We start from the raw sequence: 17,103 nt of genomic DNA, 5'->3' as shown, positions 1-17,103 counted from the left end.
TATTTAACTACATACCTATACATGTCACCCTTCTTTGCTGGTGCCATGCTAATATACTTCTTTTTTAAAGAAATGCTGCATTTCTTTGATTGCCTTATGCTGTCACCACGATATTCTTTAAACACTTTTTATGCTCGGAAGCTTTGCAATCTGATTTCTGCTCAACAAGAAACTGAAACAAGTTTCTAGGGGGAGCAGTGAGGCTGCTGGCAGTTGGTCTCAGAATGAGTTTCTCCTGCCCCTAAATCTTGGAGAACTTAAATCTTTGAAAGCAAGGGGAGTTCCAGGTGAGTTTACACTATGCCAGGGTGCTTGGTTGCCAGATCAGGGGCGCAGTTAAATGACAAGGCACAGAAAAACAGACTTGCAGGTAAGTTGTTTCTAAGCTGTTTACTCTCTGGTCTGTCAACACACTGTAAGAGAAAACTGAAACTGATTACATTTAGTTACTTGGGAGGATACCTCTGTGTAGGTTGTTTGGTTTTGGTTTTTTTCACAAAGCGGAGAAATGCACATTAAAAATAGAATGATTGTAAATGGAGCAAATTTGGTGCAGGTATATTCGGGGCATGAGCTGCTTCAAAGTTGTTTTAAACACTATTTCCACTTGCTATTTTTAACTTTATGGAAGACCATGGTGAAGAACAGGGAACGTATTATACCGCACCGTCACGTGCTATCAGCTTTTCAACACGTTTTTCAGTTGAAAGCATGGGACGGCGTCACCTCCCCGGCTGCTGGCCCCTCTCTGCGTGACCGCGCGGGCCCGGCTGCACGAGAGGTGGTGACGCCTCTCCATCTGCAATCCGTCCCTTCTCCTGAAAAGGTACTTTCCCCCTAAACCCAAGAGAGATGGAGTAGGCTAGACGTGAACAACATGATGTTGAAGACTTTCAGACTTCTTCCGGAGAAGTCTGAAATATTTCTGTGGCTGTAGCGGCCCTCGCGGCCGCAGCACCGACACAGACACCTGGATCGATGGAGCCGATGACCCAAGAAGCGAGAGGAGCCTTTGACATCCATGGTGTCCGGGTCTGGCTCCCAGCTTAGAAACTGTGTTAAGAGAGCAGAGAGGAAAAGCTGTGAGAGCTCCTAAAAGGCGCCTTCTCGCTCCGCCATAGAAGAGGTATGAGGGTGGGTGCAGCAAACAGCCCCGAAAAGGAGCGGCGGTGGGGGGGAAGGGTGCCCCTGCGCAGCGGCGCATGACTTTGTTTTTCCTTCTCCAACCTGCGAGAAACAACGATGGTAAAAAGTTATCTCTTCAAATGACTCGCTGAAAATTCCTGTAATGCCGAGTGTCTTTACACTGGGTTTACATTTTAATCTCTTTATACTTTTAAGACGCTTATTTAGTTTCTAGAGCGATGCAGGGAAGGACCGTTAAGCGTGCTACTGGTAATCACTTTTTTGGTGGGATTTGTCTAATTTACTTACGGAATGAGTTTGTTTCGGTTTGTATCATGGATTTGAATGTATGGCTTACAAACACGACAGCAGCAGGGCTCGGCACCCTTCCCGGTCCCGGTGCCCCCGCCGGGACGGGGCCGCTGCCGCGGGCGGGCAACACTTAATGGCCGCTTCCCTTTGAAAACCCGACCCGCTCGGGACAAAGTCCACCCGAAATCGCGGACTCGAGCGATCCTACGCCCTGCCCCCGCCCCGCCTCGCCCCGGCGGCAGGGAGGAGAGCGGCGGGCGGGGGCGCGGTGCTCGCTGCCCGGCCGGGGGCAGGGGCCGGGGCCGGGGCAGGCCGCGGGGGGCCGGGCAGCCTCCCGGGGCACCTCTCGGTTTCACTTCGCCGTCGCGTTTGGGAAGTTTGAAGCGCGGGAGTGACACAGTGACACCACCTTCTTCCCCACCCCACCCCCCGCCAGGCTTCACCGGGAGTTTCCCGGGACGGGACGCGTCGCAGCGGCCGGGCCCGGCGATGACCCCGAGGTGCGGGGCTGCCCCCCCTCACCCACCGCCCCGGTCACCGGCAGACGGGGCGGAGCGGCGAGGGAGGCGCACGGAAGACGCCGTGCTCCGCGCCTCGTCCCCCGCCCCGCGGCAGCGCTTCCTCGCCCGGCGGCGGGAGCCCCGGCGGGGCGCTGGCGGGCCGGGCGGCGGGGAGGTTAGTGACCCCCACCCCTCCCCCGCCCGGTGCTGGGGTTCTTTTCCTCTTTTTTTTTCTCTTTTTTTTTCCTCTTTTTTTTTTTTTCCTTCCCCCCTCTCTCCTCGTTGCATAAATTATGCCGGGCGGGGCCGTGACGTCGCGGGGGGGCGGGGCGCGCGGCGGCGCTCGCCCCCGGGGAGGGGGCGGTGTCGGGGGCGCGCCTTGTGGCGGCGGAGGGAGGGGAGGGAGGCGGCGGGGGCGGGCGGGCGCAGGGGGCGGCAGCCGCGGCAGCCGCCTGGCTGGCTGGTGTCGTGCTCGGCTCGGCTCCGGCGGGCGCGCTCGCTCGCTCGGGAACTATCGGATTAAACTTGAATCGAGTGAAATTACACAAAGGAGCGAAGCGGAGCTGGGACCCGACGGAGACCCCGAAACTACCCGAGACCCGCGCTGACCCTTCTTCTCCCTCCCCTCCCTTCCACCCCTTCTTCGCTCGCCCGCCCCGGTCAGGGATCCCCCTCCTCCCCTCTTAGCCCAGCTCCGGTGCGAGCGAGCAACTCCGTGTGTGTGTGTGTGTGTGCGTGTGCGAGACCTGCACCCCGCCTCGCCCCCCCCTACCCCCCCCCCCTCCCCGACCGGCGGCACCAACTCCGGAGCGTGTCCCCTCCTCCTCCCCGGCCCCTCGGCGGAGGGCAGCGAGGGAGCGAGCGGGGGACACCGGTCCCCGACGGCCTCCGACGGCCACGCACCGGCCCGGTGAGTGACCCCGCACCTCGCTGGGCGCGGAGGGAGGGCGGGCGGGCGCTGGCCGCGGAGCCGGGGACCCGCGGCAGGTCTCCGTCCCCAGCGGAGCGGCGCGGAGCGGGGGTGCTCGCTGCCGGCGGCGGCCCGTGGGGGGTGGGTGGGGGATGCTGCGCCCTGTCGCGGCTCCGGGCGAGGCGGGGCGGGGGGGTGGGGGGCTGTCTCAGCGGGGCACTTCCCCGGGTGTAAATGGCTTTTTGTTGTGCTGCGGCCGGCCGGCCGCCTCGCCTCGGGGGAGGGGAGGGCACCGGGGAGCCGGAGCGGCGGCGCCCCTTCCCTTCTTCCCCTCCCCGCCCCCCCCCCCCCGCCCGCTCCTCTCCGCAAGTTTGGAGGGTGACTAAAAATCCGGGAAAAGTTGAGCGAAACTGCGCGGCGGCGGCGGGTGGGGGCGGCGGGGCCCAGCGCCGGCCGGGATGGCCGCGGGAGCGCTTCCCCCGCTGACCACGCTGACGGCTCCCGGCGGCCGCGGCGGCACAACAAGCGCTAACAAAGTGAGGGCGCTTCCCCGCCGTGCACGGCCCGGCCCGGCCCGGCACCGCCCCACCCGCCGCCGCTCTCGCCGCTCCGAGCCGGCACATGGGTCGACGGGGCCGGGGCCGGGCCGCGGCGGGGGCACCCCCAGCGGAGGCCGGGCGGTGGGTGGCGGCGGGCGGCAGGAAGGCGGGCGGGGAGGGAGGCGGAGGAGGAGGAGGAGGGAGGCGGGAGCACGAGGTGCCGCTCCGGCCGCCGGTGCGCGCGGCGGGGGGATCGTCCTGCCCCGGCGGCGGCACCGGGAGGGGGGCGGCACCGGGAGGGGGCAGGGGGCGGCCGGCGCTCTCCGGCGGCCGGAGAAGAAAGGGGAGCGGGGGAGGGAGGGGACGGGAAGGGAGGACGCTACCTAAGCCAGCCGGAGCGGTGCCGGCGGACGCCGCATAATAGGGGCTTCACCCCCGCCGGGCACCTCGCTCCGCCGGCGCGGGGCCGGCCGCGGGCCGGGGCGGGCGGGTAGTGCCGCCGCCGCCGCGCACATGGGGTCGGGGCCGGGGCGCTCCCCCGCGCAGCCCCCCCCGCCCCGTTCCGGGCCATTTTGAGGGTGAGCGGAAAAAGGTGGTTTGAGGCCAAGCGGTCAGGGCGCGGGGGGTGTGGGGGGGTGTGGGCGGCCGCGGCGCGGTCCGCGGGGTGGGGGGGTGGGGGAGCGGAGCGGGACCGGCGGCGGGCGCTGCGTGCGGGGCGGCGGGGAGCGGGCAGCGCGTGTGCGTGTGCGCGCGTGTGTGTGTGCGTGTGCGGTGGCGGGGGGAGGGGGGGCAGGGTTGTTAGTGAGTCTCAGGGAGAAGGCGCTGCAGGCAATGAGCAGCCATCATTACATTGCATTCATTTATCCCGGTAGCGTTACATCAGGGGACGCGCTCCCACGCCGGGGGAGCCCCTCCGGGCGGGCCCCACGCCGCCGGACCGGCCTTCGCGGGTGGGTGTCCGGGGGGGATGGGGGTTAAGGGTGCCTGGGGAGGGGGTGGCTGTGGGGCACGGGCTGGAAATGGAGCTGGTTTCCTCGGCTCAGCCGTACACCCCGCTCACGCCCGGGTTTAAAGTAGTTGTTTTTTAAACAGACAATGGACAAAAGGAAAGTAGCGATGCCCGGGAGTTCCCTTCCCAGGGCCGGGGCCGCTCGCCGCGCCGCGCAACTCTCCCGCACTTACCCACTTTCTGCCTTTGTTTTCGTTTGGGAAGGGACCGAGCGTGCCTTCCGAGTGCAGAAACGGGCGGGTTTCCATTTGCGATAAGCTTTTTTTTTTCTTGCCTTTTTTTTTCTTTTTTCCTTTTTTTTTTCTCCAGCCACTTGGTTTTTTTCGTGGATTTCTGGCTCGGGGAATATCAGAATAACCTCGGTGCGATAAGTTTGTGTCGATGTGCGTCTCGGTTTTACTTTCATCAAAGCAGATTGCGAGCTGTGTTTATCCTAGAAGATGGCTTTCAGGAGAACGTGTTTGTCTCTTTTTTTTTTTCCCTTTCGTGTTTTTTTTTCTTTCTTTTCTCGTGGTATGTGGGACTAGTGGAGATGCAAACAAGCAAGTTGAACAAAAAATGTTTCTGTTCATTTCCTCACAGATCATCCATTCTAACGACGGCAAAAAAATCTTAATGACTATGACCTTAGCAGCATGGGTAGCTGATTTTTCCCAATTATAGATCCCGTTAGTTTGCGGTAATGTGTGAGTATCAATATATAATTCATATTAAAAAGCATGATCAGTAATTTAATAATTTTTTTTTCGGTATAAAAGTTGAAATCCATCGTTTTCCAATGAGAGTGCTGCATCTGTCGCTTGGGGTGTTTTTGTCTCGCTGTTGCACAACAGAGGCTCTCTAGTCTTTAACCTAAAATGGCAGCTTTAATTTGACTGGGGCCCATTCATTGACAATGATAATAAAAAGGCTGAAAGCTAAATGTAGCTGGATGCTTGGGGCACGTTTGCAGAACTCTCTTCTTTCCATTGCTAGGCGCTGCTAAGAGAGGAACTTCGAAGCTCTCTAGTTTCTATCCTGAAAGTTTCCAACACGAGTGGTTTTGTTTGGGGTTTTTTTTCATTTAAAAAAAAAAAAAGAACAAATCATTTAGTCTGCATAAAACACATTCTAGATGACAGGGTTGCTGACAAACTTAACGGTGAGGAGATAGTTAGAGAGGGTTTCTTCCGAGAGGTCTGCCTTTTTAACAGCAGCGGAAATATTCTAGTAATGCCTTTTAAAATAAGATGCAGTCCGGGGGAAAATTAACCATTTGTTTCTGAGGTTTGTAACAGGTGATTAGAACAATTACCTTCTGTACGTTTTCCTATCTCCAGCACCTAAAAGCGGGAACGTTGCTTGTTTTCTCTTGTTTGGTGTTGTAAATGTGCTCAGAGTTTTGCAGAGATCATTTAGATACTGTGCTATTTTCCTCTAGGATAAACCCACAACTGCTTGGAAAAAGTGATTATTTTTTGTGTGAGATGTCATTTGAAGTTTGAAACAGTCTTATAAAACAAAATTTCCCCTACTATAGCATTGGAAAATGTCACAGATTCACACTTTCCCTGTCCTGCTTTTCTGTTAACCTAAACTACTTATTTTCGGTCTTTTTTTGAGGGGTTTTTTTATTTTTTAATAAGAAATATATAAAGATCATTATGAAAGCCGAAGAACACGCTCTTAGAAGAGCATTTAATGCTTGTGATTGCAAGTTTAACTGAATTAGTGATTCACTGATACTAATTGGATAATTGTATTTGACCAAATATCTCACTAAATATTTAACAATGTAATGATATTTCTGTTATTACTTGTAAATCCTGGTTAGGTTATTTAAACAGTGGAAAAAAACTTGCTTGGATTTGAAACCCAAAATGATTTTATTGCCCCTTCAGTAATTAAGGAAAGTTTTGATCACAGGTAAAGATCACACAATCCTTTTAGGAAAATAACCATTTCTAAGGATGTAGCATTGTAAAACTATCAGTCCAAGCGAGGTATAGCAGCATACAGCCTACTGCAGTCGAGACTCTGCGCGGTGGTGGGAGGTTTGAGTTGTAACCGTTTTCTTTTGAATTTGGTTAATGCAGAAACCTGAAGAGTTAGGTCAAAGGAGCACTGTAAGGACTTCCCAGTCCATGTAGAGGGGTCAGTTGACCAGAGCTGCACCGGAGTCCAGCTTTTTTCATGCGACTTATTTTCTGTTTTGCCCCAAAAAGCTTTTGATGAACATCCACGGTATTTCCTGTTTAACACTGAAATACTATTAAAGACCTTATACGATGTAAAGCGAGTTATTCACAGGTAAAGGTGGAAACAAGCCGACAGCGAAGCTGATAAAAGCATAGGGAAGAAGGTGATGTGCTGCTTGGTCCCGGTGGCCTCTCGGTGTCTGGGGGGCCGCCCTCCCCTGGTGCGGAGGGAGGGAGGGAGGCGGTGGGCACGGTCTGTGCCCCCGTCCTGCTGCAACCGGCGACTTTGCCAGCAGGACCTGGCCTAGGCCCTTCGCTGCAGGAGAATCTGCAGCATGGGAATACAACCCTGGTTTAAAATGTTAACAAACAAACAAGCAAAACCAACCCAGGTGGGGTTTTCTGTCAAGGTGGAAGGCTTGAGTAATAGGAACTTTGCAGGTTTTCAAAGAGCTGCTGAAATCTGGCGGTGAGGCTCTGTGTTTTGCCATATCCATGGCATCCTATAGCAGCTGGCTGTTTGGGGTTTTGTTTTGTTTTTAGCATATGGCATGATACGTAAGGGTTGTTGAGGTGGGAGGAAGAGGAAAAAGTAACCAGAAAGGAAGAGGGTGGAAATAAAGACATGCCTTGTCTTGAATCCTCTGCCTTAACTCTGTCCCTCATTTCCCATTCATCCTATTTTTACGTTAATTTGCGGAGGGAAAGCTTTTACAATCGTTTGATTGATATTTGCTCTCGTGAATCTAGCATTATTCAAATAAATTTGCGTGGCTAGCCAGGCTACAGGCAACTGCGTGACAAGTCGTGTGTGTCTGAACGTCCTCCTTCCCCCAGTCCCCTTAAATCCCAACTTCCAAACCCTTTTGTATTTGTCTGCTATGAACAGATCACTAACTGCGCAGATTTATGAGCTGGTTAACGGATGCCCTTAAGTAACATGGGTGATACTTTTATGTTACTTTTACGTTCCCTGTATATATAAGAAAACCGCAAATTTTAGTAAATAATTAAACTGTGTTTTTTACAAATGAGTCTTCTGTGTGTAGGTGAGGCTTTAGATTTCACTTTTCCAACAGAAAAGTTATTGTATTAATTTACTGCATCTATTTAGCTTCATCATTAAGACACATTAACTTCATCGCTTCTCATCATTTATATTTCTATGAATAGCTTGTTTGCACAAATACAAACCACTGTATTTTAATGGGAGAAAGTCTCAAATATTGTCTATGTTTTCGCAGCGATAAAAAGGCAAAGGGAAGCTCCAAGTATATTTTTAGAACTCTTTCGGAGGAAGGAGTGAGGTACAATATGCAGAAACATCCCATGTTTTTATTAGGAGCCTGACAAGATACTGAAACCTGGTGGAAGAGTTTTCCTCTTGATTTCTTTTCCACCTGTGAAATCTAACTGTAACTTCTAGTGGTTCATATCTTCCCCGAGATCAGCGGTCGTGGAAATACCACATTGTAGTTGCACGCTAAAATTCTTACTTGGAAAATGAGGTTGGAAGGCATGATACAAAAAATAAAAAGGAGGCTGTGACCTAAAGGACACATTCCAAGCGCCTGAATATGACAACAAAGCTCTTAAGGATATTCTTAAGTATACAAAAGCTGATTAGCTCTTAGCTTCCAACATTGTGACTTTTCAGAGATGTAAACATGCACCTAGATGCAGCCAAGTCAAAACCAAGGATCTTCGTGCTGTTGGGTTCTCTTGTTTCATGAATGCTGCTCAGTAGTGGTTTCTAAACATCCTGATTATTTTGCTGCTGTTATGTTAAATGCATTCTCCTTAGGAAAAAAAAAAAAAGATGCTACTTAATTCAAGCATTTTCATTTAAAAGTTGAAATTCAGTAAAAGAGTGCTAGTTACCAAATAAGCTACTGTATTAGTAGAGCATCGTAAGACATGACTTTGAAAGCTTATTGGCGTATAGGAACTAACCAGAGGCCCTTGCTGGCATGATGTAGGTCTCGCTTTGCTTTGTAGTGACCTATATAGCTATTTTGGGTGTGGTTTTGCTTGGCTTTCATGGGAGCTGCATCCAACCTTCCTCTGACATAGACAGTTGCCGTGACGAGAGGGCCTTGAGGGGAATGGTGGGGAATAAATAACTTCGAGAATCAATTGTCTGGAAAAAGTCATTGCAGCCAAAATGTCTGCCTTCTTCCTAACAGTTCTGAGAGGAAAATTAAATTTCACATCTATGGTCCTGATCCTAGAGGTTAGGTTACTCTGTTCAGGCTTCGTTTAAATATGGGCTGGTATCATAATGCAGGTAATCATAGCGCAGGAACTTACCAGCCTGGGAGTAGCTGGCATATGGAGAACCCAATGCTGAATAGTTTTGGAAGTGCTTTAATTTTAATGTCCTTGAGCCACTTTTTAAGCCATTCAGTTTAGCTTTGTTTACTGCTAGAACTTCAACAGGTAGCTGGCTTTAAAATTTCTTCTGAGTGAGTTCTTTCAAAAGACATTGGCCTACCCACAGCTTATTTTGATTTCTACCTACAAAGTAAGCGTCACTTCTTAAAGTATTTTATGGAGGTGTACATCAGATGTACAAAGTATGATTCCTTTTACGCAGCAAAACCAGTCCTGCTCTGAAATCTAAACCTTTCATTTCTTTCTCTTTCTCTTTCGTGCGTGCTCCTCCCGCCTCCCCTGCCAGCTTTCCCATAGATTTTTCTTCCTCTTCAGATTGTGTCTTTCCTATTGGGTTTTTAATCTTTCCAATTTATATTGCTCTTTGTTTGCTTAGCAGAGTTGCATTTTTCTTGCCAGTCTCAGATAATTAGGATATGTTGCAAAATAAACATGCATTTCAACTCCTAATAAATACTACTTTCTATCCAAAGCATGGAGGATGCTTTTGGCACTGTGGGAAAAGCTGGCTGGCTGCACCAAACCCTGATGAAGTCTCGTGTTAGACCCTGGGCGCTGCCCAGCAAGGGCACCGGAGAGCCAGAGCAGGGACCGCTTGGGTGTTGCAGCCGGCAACTTTCTGAAGGCTCTTCACAACCCTTTGAATAGGAGCGTCACCTTCATCATTTCAAACCTTGTCTTCATCAAAATGATGTTCCCCCATCGTTTAACATTTAAGAAACACAGCTGTAAGAGTATCTCTTGCTCTGCACATAAAGTAGTTGAGAGTGGGGCGAGTCTAGTCCCATCACGCGAACCATTGTGGGATATCCCTTGCCAAATGGAGGAATTTGGGGTGTGAAGAGGAGCTCCCGTGGGGGACTGCAATGTTTTTGAAAGGAGTAGGGAAGGTTTGGAGACTGAGAACTATGTGACCAGTGGTAAAGCAGATCAGAACCTGGAGCAAGTCCAAGGAAGACTTTAATAAAGGAAGTTTTGTCCTGGATCTTAAAATAGGAAGCCTGTGGATTTATTTACAGGGTAAACAGGATTTGTTAAATGGGTAGTCTCTAGGTGCAAAGGAATACTGGTCATTCTTTGAGAGAGGATTCAGGGGAAAGCTAACTAAAACTAATCTGAAAGCTGGCATTTTAGAAGCTTAGAGATCAGTGATAGGACAAAACAAGGAGAAAAAGTTCATCAGAGAAAGCGTTGGGGTAGTGCTGTTCTGGGAGAAACGTGAAACAAGCCCTTATGTGAGAGGAATGGAGAAATTCAGTTTAAGTCTTCAGTATTAACAGCTTAGGTGAGCTAAGTCAGTGGGAAGTTTGAGTTGATGGTAAGTTCTTATAAGAAAATATTCCTTGCCTCAGAGAGGATTCATTGATGTAGCTGTTGAGATTTAAATCCAAAGCTGAAATGTTACTCGGTAAAATGTCTTACAGGAAAGTGCAGTTTGGTCTGGACTGTAGAGAATAGCAGTTCAGTCTGTCTTCGAGTTGAAAATAAGACAACCAGAAAGGAGATACAACTGACTTTGTTTTTAATGCTTGATAGAAGAAGGATGAAAGAAAGGAAGGTAATGATGAGGCTAACAGATGTTCAAATATCGCTCTGATAAGGCTGAGATAAAATTGTACGTAGGTGAGAGACTGGTAAATTTCAAGGATGCATCTTAATTAGTCGTTAGGGTATAACAATTGTGTTCAAAACCTTACCTGTTCCTGGGTAGGACAGCATTTCTGAAGTCCAGAAATCTGGCATCCCAGGTAATTTACTGCTTTTAGTTCTGTATTTGAACATGTGTTGTTTGTTGATGTGGGATCAGAAATACCTAAGCAACCATAACTGTGGTTATTAGCTTGAAATAAGATCTAAGAATATGATCTTTTTCATCTCAGCTGTCTGGTGTCTATCCGGGCAAGTCCTGTGGCTTGTTGAGGATGTGCTCTGGTTTGCGCTGCTATTAGACTGGAGTAGCTGCTGTGGGATTTGGTGGTTTATCTCAAGGCAAAAAGCAGACAGGTTGTCACCTCCGTTTCTTGGTTTGAGAGGTACTTAGACTGTGTTGCTAGTTGCAGCTGGGAAGATACTGCAGACTTCACAGGGTGGTATGGTCATGTCAGGGTGGCTTGAAGGAAGGCCCTGTGTCATTGTAGCCATTGCATTTGTGAGCTCAGAGATTCCTTTAAACTCTGATGAGGGGACTCTTGCTAAGAGTATAATTCTTGCCTCAAGTTGTTTTAACCGTGAAGAATTAAACTGAGAGTTTATAGTGAGCAATTTAATCTCTCTCTTGATTTAGGAAGGAATCATTCAGAAAGTGAGTTAAATAGGGGTTTCTGGACTGCCTCAGGAGGTTAGTCTGGGAGAGACCTGCTAAGTAATTCACTTTATTTATCAGTACTGTTATGAGGTGTCTGCTACGCTTTGCATTCGCTTGGCTCTGTGAATGGGGTACAGCCTCATTCATCTGTAGTTTAACCATCCTTTCATCGGTGGGGAAGAGAATAAGCAGGCTTTGGCTTCACTCCCCCCACTCTTTCTCTCTTGATCTCTGCAAAGGTACATTGTCATTTTGTTTGTTTTGTTTTGTTTTGTTTTGTTTTTTTTTGTACAGAAGTAAGTGAAGGCAGTTACGCAATTCTTTAATTCCATTGTAACCTTATCAGAGGTTACTGAAAAAATTGCATCAGTTCCACCTGCATTTCTCCTTTACTACAGTTCTGCAGTAATCCCCCAGCCCATGCCTCCTCCCCTCGCATAAGTGACTCTTCCTGATTGCACTTTTGTATTTTAAACAGGATTTGAACTTTGTGGCAGCCATGCAGAAGGAAGGAGTTGTTTTGTAGAAGTGGCATGGCTGTTGGGAAGAATCAGCTTGTTAAAGGCAGCGCTAGAACAGAAACGTGCTTTCCAACTTGGGTCTGATAACTGTTGTAGTACATTGTCTTAGAAGTCGAGTCTGTGAGATGTTGCACTGAAACTAAAAAAAGAAAGGAAGGGGAGGTGTTTTTGTGTGGCTTTTCACTTACCATGGTTAGATTTAGAGAAATGCTATGGTTAAGGTGACTGAGTTCTTGAATGGCTGTTCTCAAGGAAATAAGCTAGTGCCTCACACCCCTGCTCCCCCCTGCGCAAACCAATGATTACTTAATTTTGGGGTGTTTAAAAAGAAAGCCTTGGCTACAAAAAGGATGGCAAGTGAAAGGAATTGCTTCCGTTGCTGTTCTCATAAGAAATTTCCCTAACACAGTTATTTAAAAGATGAAATCTCCTTGCTCTATTTCTCTCCATCCACCACCAGTCCCCTGCCCCTTCGCCCAGAGGAAAGGAAAGCAGGATGCCCGCCTCCCTGCCTGCCTCTCTAGCTGAAGGATGGCTAACCTTTGCCTTGTCAGCCCTTCACGTGCAGTTCCCCTGCTGAGAGTGTTCCATGACTAGTGGCACGACCAGACTGTGCAGTACGGGGGTGGTTGGGCAATGCAAATTTTCGATGTGGGAAGGACTGGACTAGTAGGGGCTCTTGGAGGCAGATGTTACGGAGCCAGCTGGGATGCAGGCTGCATGCCCCATCTTATCCCCTGGTGGGGCTTCTGGGATCTGCTGCTGGCTTCCTTTGCGGCAGTTAGAAATTCGTGGTGTCCTCTGTGGCTGCATTAAGATTTTTGGTAGGCAGCTGGTAGAGTCCGGAGGGCTGAAAAACCCTTGTCTAATTCGATAAGGTGTAACGATGGTGGTGTTTTGGGGCAGGGTGCTTTTTCTCTTCAGTGCAAACAACTGCAAGTTGTTTCTGTTTTGAGGTGCCTCCAGGTAGGCAATGAACTCTGAAGAGCAAGACGAGGACTCCAGCAGCTGAGCTGTCCCGTTTGCTGCTGTCATCGATTCAGTTTGGCTGTGGGAGTGATATATTTGATACATGTTCACTTCTTGCTTCTCAAGTGAAATGGTATGTGAAATGGTACATCCATGGTAGGCAGTCCGTCGCAGAAGGAGGCAGATGGATCTATGGAGAGAAATCACTGGGCGGAAACCTGGGAACTGGGGATCTGGAGCACATTGTCACTCGGCTGTGGTACGGTACCTTGCAGCACCTTGGCCTGACTGCCTCCCTCCAGATTCTTTCTCTTGGGGTTTGTGGAAACAGGCACATCAGCCTTCCCCTACTAGGTTTACTTGGATACTGGTGACAACTTCAGGAGAAAAGCAAAAGTTACTGCTGTTTTCTTCTTATCAGAAATACTTGAAGCTTTTCTTCATCATAATGCTTATTGAGATTGGTGGTCACTTTCCCAGGGCTTTTTTTTTTTCCCTTCTTGGTTTTTTTAACCTAGGATGAAGTCTGCAAAGCTTTCTTTACCCTCCTCTAATTGAGTTATCCTTATCTTACTATTGTCTTTGCAAGAACTTTTTTTTTTCCCCCTGCTGGAGTATTGTACTTAAATCTGTATAAGAATACATATTATTTTTTTTAATATTTTTTGTACAATACATTTTTTGTAGCTCCAAAGATAGCTGAAAGCTATTGAATGTCTTCTTGTGGTCCATCTAACCATTTATAAGTCAGGGTACGGCTTGAGAAATGCAGTGAGCTAATTTAACCGGACATTGTTCTGGAGGGAGAAGTTTCCTCTCTGCCTTTGTCCCCCTGCACCCTTCCTCCCAAACACATGGCTCTGCTACTTTGTTACAGCAGCAGTGCTTGTCAGGTCCTTCTGCGAACCACTTTAGTTCACTAAAATGGCAGAAAAATAACTCGGTAAAATGAGAGCGTTTTGCTGTTGTAATGAATCAAACCGGCTCATAAAAGGATCTGATGAACACCAGAGCTGGTACTAAGGACGAGGGGGGCTGGTGGCTCGGAGAGCAGCAAGCCCTTTTCATCTTTTCATTTTGGTGGCAGTGAGCAAGTGGATTGGATCAGTTGCCTGGGAACCTTCATGGGAGAAATAGAAATAATCATCTGGGAAGCAAAGGACACCAAAAGAAAAACATGCTGGCCTGAGTTCAAATTGATATTAAAATCTGTTTATTCTAGTGATGGTATAGATTGCATGCTATAAACAGTTTGTTAGAATTAATAATCCACTGCCCAGAAATCAGTTTTCCTCTTGAGGTAGGAAGCAAAAGCCTTAAAGATTTACTGGTATATAAATGGCTTGTCTGAGATTTCAAATTTAAAGTATTTAAGATTAAATACAATTTATTCACCAGAAAGTACATTGCTTGGGGGGGCAGGGGGAAATGTGTGAATTTTTTTAATTTTTTTTTTTGCAAGCTTGAAGTTCTCCATTAAGTTCATCAACCTTCTAAGTCAATTTGTATGTCTCAAATTTTATCAAATCAATGTTTAATTCAGTGTATTCAAATATTCAGAGTTTTATCCCAAATATCTAGATTATTCCTGTTAGTTTGAGATGGTATGAGAGCTCTCGGTCATAGTAGATGGCTGAGATTGTTACTTCCTATCATAGTCTAAAGCTTTCTCAAAGAAATGAACGTACTCTTATTTAAAATTGGTGAAAAAATTAGATTGGAAGTAAAATAACATACTGCTTAGTTACTCTTGTAATACTATATATTTGCTGTTCTCCAGAGAGAGAAACGGGCAGTTTACAGTGTGTAGCTCTGCAGAGGAATGAACACCTTACCGAAAAATCAGGGATTCTGACTGTAACTCCTGCTCAGGCCATCTGCCAGCTCGAGGTGACTTTCAGCATAGCAGGAACGCGGCATGAGAAGCTGCTTGCTTTCTGAAGAGCCCTGGTTGTTTTGTAAAGTTATTTCTGTAAACTGCTTGCACTATGACAGGAGGGGGCTTCTTGGCAGGTGGAAGAGTGGAAACCCATGCTTTCCTTCCTGTTTTTCTCAAGAGTTGGGCAATTGTTTGTGCCTTAATGGAAGGTAGATGCTTGCCATAGTTATCTCAAAAAACCCCAATGTGGTGCATCATCTAGATTGCTCTCTGCAGGTTTTACATCTAAAAAATTCCCTTTTAGGAGCTGCAGGGGATGGCAGGAGGAGCAGGAGAGGGGACTTAGAAATTCTAGCTGGAGGCACCAAGGATATTGCAAGCTGCTTTTGGTGAAAACTGTGGAGTGGTGGCCCTGGCTAGCATTGTGTGTGTTCAGGGTGAATATTGTAGTTACTAAAAGCAGCTTGTTTACATTAGGAATTGTATGTGCTAGCTCTAATGGGCTTTAGGAAGCCCAAAGCACAGCTGTAAAACATCTGGCTCTGGGACCTGATCTTGTCTGTCTGAATTTTTGTCCTGCATTTCATGTTCAGATTTAAAAAAGAAATAAAACTTTTTTTTAAAAATAGAAAAGTTTCTGCTTGAAGACTGGTTTACACTTGAAAGGCTATCATGCTGTTGTCTTGAACGCAGAACTTAAAATAGCAACTCAGTATTAACTTAACTCCACTTCCTCTTTAATCTGATCATCTTGCTTGCTATATGACCTTATAACACCTTAATTTAAAGGCTGCTTATTCCAGTGGATTAAATTTGGAAGTGTCTGGAATGGTGGGCATTGCTACACGAAGGACTTAAGAGGAACTGAGAAACAGTGTTGCCTCAGAAAAAAAGGGGAAAAAATAGGAGCAGCACGGGCATTTTCCCACTTGTTGATGCCGACTGTTGGCTGATGTATGGTCTGTGCAACGGCACAAGGCTTACTGAAAGGTCAGGAAGAGTTTTGAGCACATGGTTCTGCTGTACCATAAGAAAAAGTACATTAATTTCCAGTGAGTGACTTTGATGTTCTTTGTCTCAGTTATGCATGGAAGTGATAGAAGGCAAGATACCGGTTTAATGTGTGCACCTCCGAGAGTTTGGATCGGTTTTGTTCTTTTGAAGGTTAGTGGCCTGAGCAGATGGTCGGAAGCCAGGAACCTTCGTGCTACTCCAAACTGGTATTCCCTGTTCATAATGGTGTATTTTGAGGTCTGCCATATTGGGATTTGTAATAGTTGCTGTTTACCTAGCAGCTCTTGTCGTATGATCTTGGTTCTTTACCAAGCTACTGCTCCTGTGAAGTAGATAAATGCTGTCCTTAAAAGCAGAGTTGCTCTGATACTCAGCACTTTAAAAAAAATCTGGTTTAAGTGTTTAGAGTCTATATCTGAATAGCCTGCTATTTTTCAGAATTTACATCTTCTTCCTTTAAAAATGTTTCTCAAGAGTAAACGCTAAACAACTATATTTTGTGTATTGAGTTAAGGGACTATAAGCTTCCCCCTTATCCCATGGAGTCTCCTGAATAAGCTCTGCCAAATAGTCTGTGATTATTGTATATTGAGCTTAGGTTTAGGAGTAGAAAGAGTTCAGGTAGTATACTTTCTATTCTATGGTATGTTATTAGCTACTTTGACTCGCGTTTTCTGTGAGGTTTTTCTTTGATCTCAAGTCAGGTATTTAACTTGACTAAACTAAACTACATCCGAACAACCTCTTCGAAGAACTCTGTGGTTCCAAGCAAGGGTATGTAATTTGTTGGGTGTGATCTGGAGGTTACGGTGAGTTTTACTGTACCTGTGGAAAACTTCAACCATTTGGGGCATAGGCTGCTATCTTCAAGCTTGGGCTGTGTCAGCTTAGAGAGGCAGCAGCGCCTTTCTTGTGTCGGAGGAAGCAACATAGGGTGGAAGATGCAAAGAGGCAGAGTTCTTCCATTGCCTACAACAGCAATCGCTGTGTCTTCTGTATTTGTTGAGGGGAAAAAATTGCATCCCTAATTTAGGAGATGAGCATGGTCTCCACTTTATAGGTAACAGGGTTAGTTTTCAGCAGCTAAGATGTTGCACAATGGCTTGTGGATTGGAACTGAGGATTGAATTCAGTCTTCTAGTAATTCCTTTAAGTGCTTAACCTAAATATGTTGTAGTTATTTTAAGTACCCTTTTATAACAGTAGTAAAACTTCAGGCCAGTGCTTTGAGTTGATATTATCTGTTACAACTGCTGTTAAATCAGAAAAAGTGGGAATATGGTTTTTTTTTTCCACCACATAATGTTGTTTTTAATTGTTTCTCCTTCAAATGTGAAAAAATGTTTTTAATACAAGTTCAGTATTCCTAAAACTTCCATGTATAACATAACTTTGTTTTGAGTTATTCCCAAACCGAATTTAAGTACACTGCAGGTACTGAGTAGCATC

General features: G+C 47.5%; 1 protein-coding gene across 9 annotated transcripts in view; it reads left to right on the top strand.

Moving 5' to 3' along the window:
* The first annotated feature begins 1,986 nt into the window (after positions 1-1,986).
* The window catches only part of CHD7 (chromodomain helicase DNA binding protein 7), a 132,551-nt gene continuing 117,434 nt past the window's right edge, over positions 1,987-17,103 (top strand). For 5 of the 9 annotated variants that reach the window (XM_054816226.1, XM_054816229.1, XM_054816228.1 and 2 more), the window contains exon 1: positions 2,340-2,847. The gene's annotated coding sequence lies outside the window, so the exon portion shown is untranslated. Of the gene's footprint in view, positions 2,113-2,339; positions 2,848-3,904; positions 3,965-4,258; positions 4,337-4,977; positions 5,082-17,103 lie in introns of those variants that run through there. The other 4 variants (XM_054816222.1, XM_054816224.1, XM_054816221.1 and 1 more) reach the window with 4 other exon arrangements.

Source organism: Grus americana, chromosome 2 (genome assembly GCF_028858705.1).
Source record: "Grus americana isolate bGruAme1 chromosome 2, bGruAme1.mat, whole genome shotgun sequence".
In the NCBI taxonomy this organism is placed as follows: Eukaryota; Metazoa; Chordata; class Aves; order Gruiformes; family Gruidae; genus Grus; species Grus americana.
This window is presented reverse-complemented; position numbering and strand designations above follow the sequence as displayed.